Source organism: Stenella coeruleoalba (genome assembly GCF_951394435.1).
Source record: "Stenella coeruleoalba genome assembly, chromosome: 14".
Lineage (NCBI taxonomy): Eukaryota > Metazoa > Chordata > Mammalia > Artiodactyla > Delphinidae > Stenella > Stenella coeruleoalba.
The window spans coordinates 18,652,831-18,666,339 of record NC_137160.1 but is presented as its reverse complement, the minus strand read 5'-3'; the positions used below and the strand labels follow the sequence as shown (position 1 = coordinate 18,666,339).

The 13,509-nt window shown below is 35.2% G+C and overlaps 1 protein-coding gene across 7 annotated transcripts in view; it reads left to right on the top strand.

Moving 5' to 3' along the window:
• The window catches only part of LOC307197211 (uncharacterized protein), a 471,902-nt gene that overhangs the window by 244,038 nt on the left and 214,355 nt on the right, over positions 1-13,509 (top strand). For all 7 annotated transcript variants that reach the window (XM_079942947.1, XM_079942946.1, XM_079942945.1 and 4 more), the window contains one exon: positions 4,451-4,572. The gene's annotated coding sequence lies outside the window, so the exon portion shown is untranslated. The remainder of the gene's footprint in view (positions 1-4,450; positions 4,573-13,509) is intronic.

The window sequence follows — 13,509 nt, the reverse complement described above, 5'->3', positions numbered from 1 at the left end:
TTTTACTCATTAAAAAGAAAAATACTATGAAACAAAGGCAGCCAGAACTAAATCAGGGACAGAAAGATATTAAAAAAAACTGGGATCATAGAAATAAAAATATAGCTATTGAAGTAAAAGTTCAATAAATGTGATACTATCTAGAAATTGACAATTGGTGTCTTAGATGATATTACTAAGTAATGACCTTTGTCTCAGCACCAAAGCTTTAAGAGACAAATGTAGCATGTCTTTATTTCAGAGCATAGAGAAGGAAAAGATTACTATACCTTTGGTAAAAACTTTAAAAGGAGAGTAAAAGAAGGAAATATAGATTAATAATACATAATTGCATGCATCCTAAATAAAATAACAAATTATCTCTACTAATATATTTTAGAAAACGTGAACAAGTAGAGTTTACTTCAAGAATGTAAGAATAATTTAACTTTAGAAAATATACTAATGTAATTCAAATTAGCTGATGAACAGAGAAAAAATGTGGTTATTCATTCATCTGTCAATGGACACTTAGGTTGTCTCCATATTTTGCCTATTGTAAATAATACTGCAGTGAACTTGGAGGTGCAGATATCTTTTCAAGCCAGTGATCTTGTTTCCTTTGAATAGATACCCAGAAGTGGAATTGTTGGGTCATATGGTAGTTCTATTTTTAAGTTTTTGAGGAACCTCCATGTTATTTTCTGTTATGGTTTCACCAATTTACATTCCTACCAACAGTATACAAGAGTTTACTTTTCTGCATAGCCTCTGCATAACCAACCCTTGTTATTTCTTGACTTTTCGATAATAGCCATTCTAACAGGAGTGAAGTGATATCTCACTGTGCTTTGAATTGCATTTGCCTGATGATTAGTGATATTGAGCACTTTTTTCATGTACCTGTTATCCATGTGTATGTCTTCTTTGAAGAAATGTCTATCTAAGTCCTCTGCCCAATTTTTTATTGAATTAAATTTTTTTCTATTGAGTTGTTTGAGTTCTTTACATATTTTTGATATTAAATCCTTTGTTGTAAACCTAACTCTAATGCAATATTTTATATCAGTTATATCTCAATTTAAAAAATGTAATTATCTTAATAGATTCAGATAAAATTGGTAAAAATCTGTGTTCACTCACAATGAAAAAACAAGAACAAAATACAAAACTCAGAGCAAGTTAGAAATAGAAGGGAAATGTTCAAACCTGAAAAACGAACTATGAAAAACTTTGAAGAAACATCATATATCTGTGAACTGTTAATGAGAAGCACTCCATTTTGGTCAGAAAAAAAGACAAGAGTGAATCCCTACTATCAGTACTCTTCAGTATTTTACTTGCAGCCTTACCAGTGCAATAAGACGAGAAAAAAATAAATAAATGTGCAAACTAGAAAGGAAGAGAGAGACCTGTTTTTATTTCTGGTAATAGTGGTTCTACATAGAAAAACCAAGAATCTCTATAGACAAATTATTAGAACTAATAGGAGAATTCAGAAAGACTGATGATCCAGAGACATCAATATGCAAAAATTGAACAGTTTCTTTTCAATGAAATAACCAATTAAAATATAATTAAAATAAGATGTTTCAAATAGTAAAATGATTCTATAAGGTATCTAGAAGTTAATTTAACAAAACATGAGCAAGATTTTTGTGGAGTACCTTAAAAACATTATTGAAAGACAAAAAAGTATGCCAGAATGAAAAAGATAAACCAAGATCCAGGATGAGAAAATTTTAAATTGTAAAGATATTAATTCCTATTTCCATGGTTAATCTATGACTTAACGCAATTTCAATAAAAACAATCATTATGTGACTCTAAAACTATTACTAAAACACCAAGAATCAAGAAAAATTAGTGTAATTCTGAAGAATAATAAATAGTGGAATAAGATGTTTTAGCTCAACAACTTAGGCTGGAATAATTTGTTTTCTATGAAGTTGAATGCCTAATCATACCAATGCTTAAAAACAAACTACAGGGATATTAAGTATCCAAAAATTAGGCAAAAATTAATGCTTTCAGAAGAAAATATAAGAAAATATCTTTATGAGTGAAGATATCTTTCTTAAATAAGATGCAAAAAGTATCAATCATAAAGGAAAAGGCTTATGACTTTCACTGTACTAAAATTTGAAATTATTATAAACAACAACAGAAAAAAAGAAAGTTAAAAACAACAACAAAAAACAAACAACCAGGGCTTCCCTGGTGGCGCAGTGGTTGAGAGTCCACCTGCTGATGCAGGGGACACGGGTTCGTGACCTGGTCCGGGAAGATCCCACATGCCACGGAGCCGCTGGGCCCGTGAGCCATGGCCGCTGAGCCTGCGCGTCCGGAGCCTGTGCTCCACAACGGGAGAGGCCACAACAGTGAGTGGCCTGCCTACTGCAAACAAACAAACAAAAAACAAACACTGGGAGAATATATTTATAGCTCAACAACTAACAAGGGACTACTAGCCAGGAAATACAACAAGGTCTTATAAATCATTAAAAAGAGACAATCTAATATAAAAACAGGCAAAAGATGTGAACCCAAATGGCCAATATATACATGAAAACATACTGGTCACACCAGGAATAACTGATATAAAATTTAAACCAATTGGATCAGTAAAAAAGGGTTTAGCATGTAAGTGAAGTCACATGAATTTTCAGAACATGTCCAAACCACTTTTGAGAGAAATTTGTCAATATCTAGTAAAGGTGAAGAGAAGGCCATATCTGACCCATTTCTACATTTGTGTATCACAGAAACCCTCATCCTTGTGCACAAGGAGACATGTACAAGAACGTTAATGCAACATGTCACAATCTGCCACAGGGAGGATGAGTTTTAAAATTTGGTGTATTTATGCAAAAGAAGGCTTTATAGCTCTTACAATGAATGTACCTTTAATAATTAAGTTTCAAAAATATTTTAAACAACAAAAGAAAGACGTGTAGGATCATATATACAGCATGATACCGTTTACATAAGGTTCAACATTATGCAAAAAAAAAGAATATATACTATGAACATTTGTGTGTGAAAAAAACACTAGACTTGGGATATTCAGGTTTTTCAGGTTCATATTAGTGGTTCCCTCTGGGGAAGGAAATAGGAAAGTGGAATAGAAAAACAGTATCTAGGCAGGTTTCAGTATTTTGAAGATTATTTACATTATCTCTTAAAACATCAGAAATAAGTGTTTAAAAATGTCAAGATTTGACAAAGCTAGTAGAGGGAAGGGGATACATGGGAGTTCCTTTTGTTAATTCTCTGCATTTTTCTCTCTGATATATTTCATGGAGAAGATAAAGAGAGGATGAGAGTGAGATTTTCAAGATGGAGTGATGATTATGGATTTATGAATGATGAAGAAAACATTGTGGTTGAAACACTAGTACAGACAACTCTTCTGATGGAGTTGTTGCTTCCTTTCCTGAGTGAGCTTTTCAATATCCTCTCTCTATCCATCACCTCCAGCCACTTTCAGCTCAATATACACTTCTGGATTCAGACGAGTGGAGAAGGAGAAAACCAGTGTTTCTGGCACACGCTCATTACAGGGGGAGTGTGTGTGACCGGAATTCCTTGTCAAGATTACAGAAACAAAAGGCATTTTCAGGTGTTCTGGGGCTTTGGGAGGTCATGGAGTCTGTGATTCCCAACTGGTCCAGAGAGGTAGTTAATAGGGGCGGGCAGTTTTTTTCCCAGTATTTCCAATAGCCTAACAGAAATTGAGCAATTATCCAAGCTGACTACCAAGGCTATTAATGTTTCCTTTTTTTAAAAACTGTTGCATGACATATATCAATGACATGGTTTTACTAGCTACCTCTTACTGTTAAGGGGCTCTCATAAACTCTAACAACATTATAGGCATGTTTGAGCATCTTAGGGAAAAATAATAGGGGAGTCCAGAAGCTTAAGTAGGATAGACTGGGAAATACAGGTTTGCATCAATGTCTCTGAAAAAACAAAAAAGAGACAGATTTCATGATTTATTCAGGCCCATTCAATCAGATACGGCAGAGGCAGGGCTTAAGCCTGGATCTTTTCATGGTCAGTTCAAGCATTCTTCCCATTGATAACAATCCTCTCTCTAGTACTTCCCGTTAGGTGCAGGCTCTAACTCACTCAAAAGCTATGAGGCAGGCTGAACCAGTTCTGGAAGCAGAGTTAACGTGTTGTGGTAGCAAAAACACTGGATTTAGTCATACGTCTATTTTGAGTTCTGGAGATTCTACTAACTGGCGTGTAGCATTGCCTTTCTCTTCTGTAGAATAGAGTTGCACTAAAACTCATCTGCCCAGGCAGGGATTGTTTCTCAGCCCCATCCTCTTGTGTCCTGGTGGGGTTCGTGTCACTTGTTCTACCCATAGAATATCAGCAGAAGCTGTGTGTATCACTTCTGAACCAAGGACCTTAATGCATGAATGCTTATTTCACTTCCCCTTTCCCCATCTGCTTACAGGTGGCAGAAGCTTTGAAGACTAGAGGAAGGTGAAGTCACAGATTCAAGGAGGCTGGATCTCTGAATCACCACATGGATGACTCTCTACCCCACCTTTATGGGGCTGCAAGATAATAAAAGAAGTAAGATCTATTATATTAGGTTTCTGAAATTTTGGCATTTGTTTGTTACAGTTGCTAGCCTTCCCCTAACTAATATACAAGTTTTAGGCCTTTTAATGTGTCATTCACTCTTCTGTGCTTCAGTTTCCTTATCTGAAAAGTGGATGCTAGTCCCTAGAGTCATACAGGATTATTGTAGGTCTCCAGTGAGATATAAGAAGGAAGTGCTGGATAAACTGAAGCAAATTGAGGGCAGCCACTTAGAGCTTCACAACTTAAATATCCTCCTAGCAATTAAAGGAAGCAAATGGGAATCATTCTGCAGCTGCCACCAAAATTGAATCAACTTTAGCGTTTAACCACACCATTCTCCCTCTGTAATTCCTTAAGCTTTATGTCCGCTTCCCACTAGTGACACCTCTTCAGTCAATCAATTAGTCAATCAGTCAAACCAACGAATAATTAATCCAAAGCTATTTGGTAACTGCCATGCTCAGGGCATGCAGTTAAGCCATTCCTGAGTTTTATGCATTTAATTCCAATGATTAATATTGACCTTGATGTCTATTACCCTGTTTATGGAGAAAGGAGGAAAGACGTACAAAAACACAAAATAAAATTTGCCATAATCCCACTTCGGTGATAATCACATACAGATAAATATTTTTCAAGCCTTTTGTTTTCTATATGTATGTAAATTTTTAATTAAAAAAATGGGAACCATGGTCTACATACAGCTTTGTAAAATTTTTTTTCACTCAAAATATGGAAAAATTTTTCAAGTCAATAAATAAAGAACTATGTAATCATTTTTAGTAGTTATGAGGATTTTGCTGTATAGATATTTGATTATTTATTCAACCAATTGCGACAAACATTTAGGTCACTTAATATTTTTCAAGATTATAAATAACATTGCAACATTATTTTTTGTATACATATACAGATCTTTGGCATATTTGTTTGTTTATTTTCCTAGGAGAAATATCTTAACATTTGCATTTCTGTATCAAAATACAGGCACCTTTTTAAGGTTTTTCATTCAGAGTGCCCCATTACTTCAGAAACATTTTTATCCTATTTTCCAATAAGGCTATTTACATTTTTATTTTAAAATCCTTTGTATATAAAAAAATGAAATGGCTATTATTACCCTGTGCAGGGTTATTTGTTCCGGCCCTAACATCTTAAAAATGTCCCAAGGTGTCCTCATTTTCCTGTTATTATTCTTCACTTCCCTGTCAATGTCTGCTCCTCCTTCAAGAACTGAGCCCTCGTGCTGCTACCTAGCTGCTGATAGGTGTCAACAAAACCTGTGCACACAGGCCCTACCCCATACTCCATACAAACTTACTCTTTGGCTCTTTATTTATTTCTATCTTCTTCTCCATCAAAGCTGTAATGCCTGTGGTGAAGATTTATCTCATCTAATATTTAGAGGGATGTTCTTTAATTTAGATAATTCACATGAAATGAATGTCAGATAATTGTCTTCATGGGCTACCCACCAGACTATAACCCTGGTAAAGGATCATTTCACTACAGACTCTTTTCGGTGGAAGACTTCTAACTCTTAGTTCTGGATACCAAGTGCTAGCTGTACAACAAGGTCTTCTTTTAACTATTTTGGAACTTATATTCATGCCATTGGTTGCCTTCCAAGCTACAAAAAAAAAAAAGGAAAAGGAAGAAAGAAAGGAAGGAAGGAAGGAGGCAGGGAGGGAGGGAGGGAAGGAAGGAAGAAAAAAATCCCAGCAGTTTCTTTTCTGAGTGGCTACTTATTCAGTTTTATAGGTTAGGACAGCCCTAATCAATAAATATTGCATTGATCACTTGAAGCAATTTTTGTGATGTAGAGGTTATGATCAAGATGATCATTAATACTGAGCTTCCATTACATATGTGACAGTTACTTCCCTTCCAACAAACAAAGAAAATACAGTCTAGCACTCATGAATTTTATAATTCAAATGAAACAACATGGATAATAAATACAGAAAATGGTATAGGAAAAAGGTTAAGTATATTCAAAACTAACATGCATAAAACATCTCGACTGCCATATTTCACTGGCTGAACTGCATATCGACTGTTTCTTGGTGTGAAAATGCACTCTAGTGCAACTTACTGAGTTATATCATGCTTGCTACCTGGAAAGTAAAAATGAATTAAAGATGTCTTAGTATTTCTTTTCATCAGTCTCTAGGTAAATATAATTAAATGAGAATATAGGAGTGGACTGTAGTCTTATTTATATTCTGAGTATAAATATGATTCGAAGTAGACATGACTGTGGACATCTGTCAAACTGACATGACTTGGCAGAAAAATGTAAACAGCTCTGTTCTTTATTTCCCCCAGCTTTATTGACATATCAATATAATGGACATATAACATTGTGTAGGTTTAAGGTGTACAAAGAGATGATTTGATACACGTATATATTGCAAAATGATTATCACAATAAGGTTAGTTAACACATCTATCACCTCACGTAATTTCCCTTTTTTGTGGTGAAAACATTTAAGATCTACTCTCTTAGCTATAGTAACAATGCTGTGCACTAGATCCCCAGAACTTATTAATCTTATAACTGGAAGTTTGTACCATTTGACCAATATCTCCCCATTTCTCCCCACCCACCAGCCCTTGGCAATGAGCAATCTACCCTCTGTTTCTATGAGTTCAGCTTCTTTAGATTCCACATATAGATGAGATCATACAATATTTGTCTTTCTCTGTCTGACTTAGTTGACTTAGCTTAATGCCCTCAAGTTTCATTCATGTTGTTGCAAATGGTAGGATTTGCTTCTTTTTTATGACTGAATAATATTTCGTTGTGTTTTTGTGTACGTACACGTATGACTGAATAATATTCCGTTGTGTGTGTTTGTGTACGTATGTGTATGTACATACGTATGCGTGTACGTATGTATGTATGTATGTATCTATCAAGCATTTTCTTTATCCATTCATCTGTCAGTGGACACTTATGTTGTTTCTTTGTTTCTATGTCTTTGCTGTTGTGAATAATGCTGGAGTGAACATGAAGGTGCAGATGTCTCTTCGAGATGGTGATTTCACTTCCATCAGATGTATACCCAGAAGTAGGATTGCTCAATCATAAGACAGTTCTATTTTTAATTTTTTTAAGAACCTCCATACTGTTCTCCACAGTGGCTGCACCAATTTACATTCCCACCAAGAGTGCACGAGGCTTCCGTTTTCTCCACACCCTCACCAACACCTGTTTTCTCTTGTCTTTTTGATAATAGGCATTCTAACAGGTGTGAGGTGATATCTCACTGGAGTTTTTTATTTGCATTTCCCTGATAATTAGTGGTGTTTAGCACCTTTTTCATGTACCTATTTACTGTGTGTCTTCTTTGGAAAAATGTCTGTTCAGGTCCTTTGCCCATTTTCTTGATTATTTGCTTTTTTCCTATTGAGTTGTATGTGTTCCTTATATATTTTGAATATTAACACCCTATCAAATGTGTGGTATGCAAATATTTTCTCCCATTCCAAAGGTGCTTTTTCATTTGGTTGATTGTTTCTTTTGCTGTACAGAAGCTTTTGAGTTTGATGTAGTCCTACTTGTTGATATTTTCTTTTGTTCTTTGTGCTTTTGGAATCATTTCCAAAAACTCATTGCCAAGACCTACATCAACAAGTTTTTCCCTATGTTTTCTTTTAGAAGTTTTATGGTTTCAGGTCTTAAATTTACATCTTTAATTCATTTTGAGTTGTTATGAGTAGCGTAAGACAGGGATCCAATTTCATTCTTTTGCATGTGAATATCCAGTTTTCCTGAAACCACTTATTGAACAGACTGTGCTTTCCCCATTGAGTGTTCTTGGCTCCCTCATCAATTATTAGTTGATCGCCCATGCATGAGTTTATTTCTGGGCTTTTGATAATGTTTCACTGGGTCTGTCTGTCTGTTTTTATGCCATACCATTTTGGTTACTATTGCTTGGTAATTATAGTTTGAAATCAGGAAGTGTGATTTCTCCAGTTTTGTTCTTTTATCTCAAGATTGCTTTGGCTATTCAGGGTCTTTTGTGGTTCTGTATGAATCTTGGCATTATTTTTATATTTTTGTAAAAAATGCCATTGACATTTTGACAGGGTTTAAATTGAATCTGTACATGGCTTTGAGTAGTATGGACATTTTAACAATATTAATTCTTCCAATCTATAAACACAAGATATCTTTCCAGTTATTTGTGTCTTCCTCAATTTTTTTTAACAATGTCTTAAACATTTCTGTTCTTAATTGTCAAGGAATCCCTTAGGGTACTTAACCTGTTTGCAATATTTGTAGGTTATTTTACAGGGTATTTATTACTAAAAATTATTACTAAGAAATCAACCTAATTCATAGCTTTTAGCTTTGTGAGTTCTGCTGTGTCTAGCCTGGGTGAGAGATAATTGGAAATTTGGATATTAAAATATAAAATAATTCATTTGACATTATAATAATGAAAGTAATCAGATGGGCACATTTGGCTCTCAAATATATCATAAGAGCTTTTATATCATGTAGGATATTAGCATCATTATTAATACCATTTTTAATAATGGAAAAAGCAAGTTAGAGATTGTGGTAGCAGCCATAGAATACTAATACAGATTTTAGTACCTACCTTAAAGTGGCATGCTGACGTATCAAATACCTAAAAATGAGGAAGTGGCTTTGGAATTGAGCCATGGGCAGAGGCTGGATGAATTTTGCGAAGCATGATAGAAAAAGCCTAAATTGCTTTGAACAGAGTGTTAGTAGAAATATGGATGTTAATGATGCTGCAGTTGAGGTCTCAGAAGAAAGTGAGTAGTAGAGAAAGCATATTTCCCCTTAGAGAATTTGTAAATTGTCATGAACAGACTGTTGGTAGAATTATGGATATTAAAGGCACTGTTGGTATGGGCTCAGAAGGAATAGGAACATGTTATTGGAAATTGGAGGAAAGGAAATTCTTTTTTATATAGTGGCAGAAAGCTTAGGAGAATTGTGTCCTGCAGTTATGTGGAAAGCAGAACTTGTAAATGATTAACCTAGATGTTTAGCTGAGATTTCCAAGCGAAGTGTTGAAGGTGCAGTCTGGTTTCTTCTTACTGCTGATAGTAAAATGTGAGAGGAAGGAGATAAATTGAGGGAAGACTGATAAACAAAAAGTAACCATGACTTGAGAAACATTCAGCCTACCCAGATTTGCAAAAGATGCTAAAATTAATAGATTCACTGTCAGGAAACTGCAGTAGGAAAAAACACTGAGATGTGATAGGAAAACCTTTTGCTAAAATCAGAAAGATCAGAAGGTCAGAGTATTCATTCACACAAAAGGCTCTTTGAAAAAATTAAATATGTGATCCCTAGATTCCCTCAGTCAGCTCAGCAGAAACCAAAATAGAGATGAGATTATCTAAGACAAACCTGTGTAAAAGCTTCTTGTCTAATTGAATGACATACACAGGAGACCCACAAAGTTCTTGATAATTTTATATCAGTAGAAACAATGTCAGCTTGAACTGAAAGGGACAGATAAAATACAAAATGAAAAAAGGTTACTGAATCCTCAAAATTCTATAGGCAGGAAATGGGTTGCTAGAACTACTCAGCTACAAAACCTGTGCTACTTTTCATAAAAACTCAAAGCTTGTACCTGGTTTTCCTACATCAGTCAGTTTAATTTTGATCACTTGGGGTGTGCCACTCCTTAGCTTCAAAATTGATCACAACTTCCAGACATGTCCTCATGCCATTTACCACACAAGGTTATTTATTTACCAAATAAACTCCTCTCTTCCCCACTCCAAAGTCACACTTAATAAATTCTTTCTTGAGATAGTAATAAAGCTCTTTAAAATTCTAACATTCTTGTCACTCTAAGGAAGTATACGCCCTGAGGCCAGGAATAATACCTTACTTATTTTTTCTTTAACAGTACTTGATTGAGGTATAATTTACAAACAGTAAAATGTTAAATGCACCTCAGTAATTTTTTACTTACAGCCATCTCCTAGATCAAGATAAAGAAAATTTCTGTAAGCTCCAGAGTTTCCTTGTGGACTCATAGGCAACCATCATTTTAATTTCTATCCCATATAATCGGTCTGTTCTTAATAGGAAAATGAAATCGTACAATAGGTGCTCTTTTGTGTCTGCCTTCTTTTGCTGAGTATCAGCCGCAGTTGGGCCTCATTCAGCAGAGCTCTCTCATCTGACCTCCCGTACAGGTACTATGGCTTTCTCATTACTGTTGTGTTTTTTTCCCCCTAATTGTCAAGATCCCATTAAATTTTCCAGGCTAAAGAAACTGTAAGACAAATCCCTTAGATTACCTTGGGGTTTGTAAAAATGAAAAGTTGAAAACATGTTTGCATTAATTCTATTTTTTTTTTTTACTGCCCTAGAGCTGCTTCCTCACTTTATAGTTGAAGAGAAATCTAAAGTTACAGAAAGCATATAAGATGATAATTGACATAGATGATTTATTGTCTTTTTGTCCCTTTAACATACACTGTATTTTATTTTAAATAGCATGTCATAATTAATTTCTTTATATTTTCCTAGTAAATACTAACAACTTTATCTTAAACCCATCAACAAAATTTGTTTTTGAGAGGTATCTCTATATCTCCCTCTGTATTTATAGCAAATCCATGCAATATGCAACAACTGGGTCCCTCAAAGTGCCTGGATAAATGTTTGTTTTTCTGAAATGGGAAATGACTTTTTCCCCCCAAAGGACCTTATGCTTTTTTCTTTTTTTTTTTAAGTAGCTGACTTAAAACTGGAGAGCCTATAAGGCTCAACAGAGTGTGAAAAGACTCTGTGAAGAAGAAGGGAATAAAGAACAATGTTCAAGTGGTTATTTATTATTTTTTAAAGTAGAATATTCCACAGACTTTAAAAAATTTTTATCGGAGTATAGTTTATTTACAATGTTGTGTTAGTTTCAGGTATACAGCAAAGTGAATCAGTTATACATATATCCATTCTTTTTCAGATTCTTTTCCCATATAGGTTATTACAGAGTATTGAGTAGAGTTCCCTGTGCTATACAGTAGGCCCTTATTAGTTATCTATTTTATATATCATAGTGTATATATGTTAACCCCAATCTCCTAATTTATCACTCTCCCCCATGTTTCCCCTTTGGTGTCCATAAGTTTGATTTTGAGATCTGTGAGTCTGTTTCTGTTTTGTAAATAAGTTCATTTGTATCATGTTTTACTAGATTCCACATGTAAGTGATATATGATATTTGTCTTTCTCCATCTGACTTACTTCACTTAGTATGATAATCTCTAGGTCCATCCATGTCGCTGTAAATGGCATTATTTCATTCTTTTTTTATGGGAGTAATATTCCATTGTATATATGTACCACATCTTCTTTATCCATTCCTCTGGTGATTACATTCCTAGGTTGCTTCCATATCTTGGCTCTTGTAAATAGCGCTGCAATGAACATTGGTGTGCATGTATCTTTTTGAATTATGGTTTTCTCTGAATGTATGCCCAGGAGTGGGATTGTTGGATTATATAGTAGTTCTATATTTAGTTGTTTAAGGAACCTCCATACTGTTCTCCATAATGGTTGTACCAGTTTACGTTCCACGGACTTTGGATGCTCAAAAGGAGTCTGTCAGTTTTTCCTTTGTACGCCTACCAAAAACATAAGAGACATGTTAAAAAGAAGTTAGATGTAAGAAGCCAGGGATATATTACTATGTATGGACACTGAGAAAAATTAGAATAAAGGAAAGAATAATCTGTCTTACTTTTCTCCTGCAATATCTCTGTTATTATGAATTTATTTACTTCTTGACCATTTATTAGACATTGCCATGTGATAAAGAAAGATATGCTGATAGTTAGGTCCATTTTCATCGATTTGTAAGAGGAGAACAGAAGTATTAGAAAGGCCCAAAGTATTAGAATGCAGATCACTTTATGAATTATCACATCTAATATAAACTGACTTTTTGGTAACTCTTGACCTGAGACAAGCCTTCTCCATTCCAGCTGCTGTGTCATGTGGGCAGGTGAGGGTAATGTATTTTTACAACATGATAGGTCCTGTGACTACAATTCCTTGATGTTACCATAAATAAAAGTATGTTTAAGTGAGGAAGGACAGAGAGAAGCAGAGGCCTCTGGAGAAGACAGGGTGACTGTATAGAGATCGTGAAGGAGGTGAGGGAGGGTTCTGTGAGCTTGGAGTGGTATTCCTCACGGAGGGGAGGCATCTCAGGCCAGGAATCATGAAGACAAGTCTGCAGGCATGATGAGAGTGTCTGGAGAAGTGGAGAGGACTGTCTTCTCTGTGATACAGTATGGAAGAGGGTACTTCAGTCAGGCATTGCTGCTGCTGTCCTTAAAGTCATGTTTTATTCTGGCTCTCAAGGTAATACACACTGTCACAGGAAACAGAGAGAGGTAAATTTGCTAAGAGCAGATATCAAGTGTTCTCACCACACACACACACACACACACACACACACAAATGGTAACTATGTGAAGTGATGTATATTCATTATCCTGATTGTGTTAATCATGTCACAATGTAATACATATGTGAAAACATCCTCTTGTACATCTTACATATATACAATATTTATTTGTCAGTCATTCCTCAATAAAACTGGAAAGAAAAGGATATACAGATAAGTATAGACTAATATAAAACAATTCTTAGGAATATTCAAGAATGTATAGGAGAAGATCCCGTGTTCCAAAGAAATGAGTTACATAATCAATAGCCCAGCATATGCCCACTGTTCCTTTTTGCTCTGCCCTTTGGGATGGAGATCACATAAATGTGCATCTTTTCTCACTGTTGTGGCCTCTCCCGTTGCGGAGCACAGGCTCCGTACGCACAGGCTCAGCAGCCATGGCTCACGGGCCTAGCCGCTCTGCGGCATGTGGGATCTTCCCAGACCGGGGCAC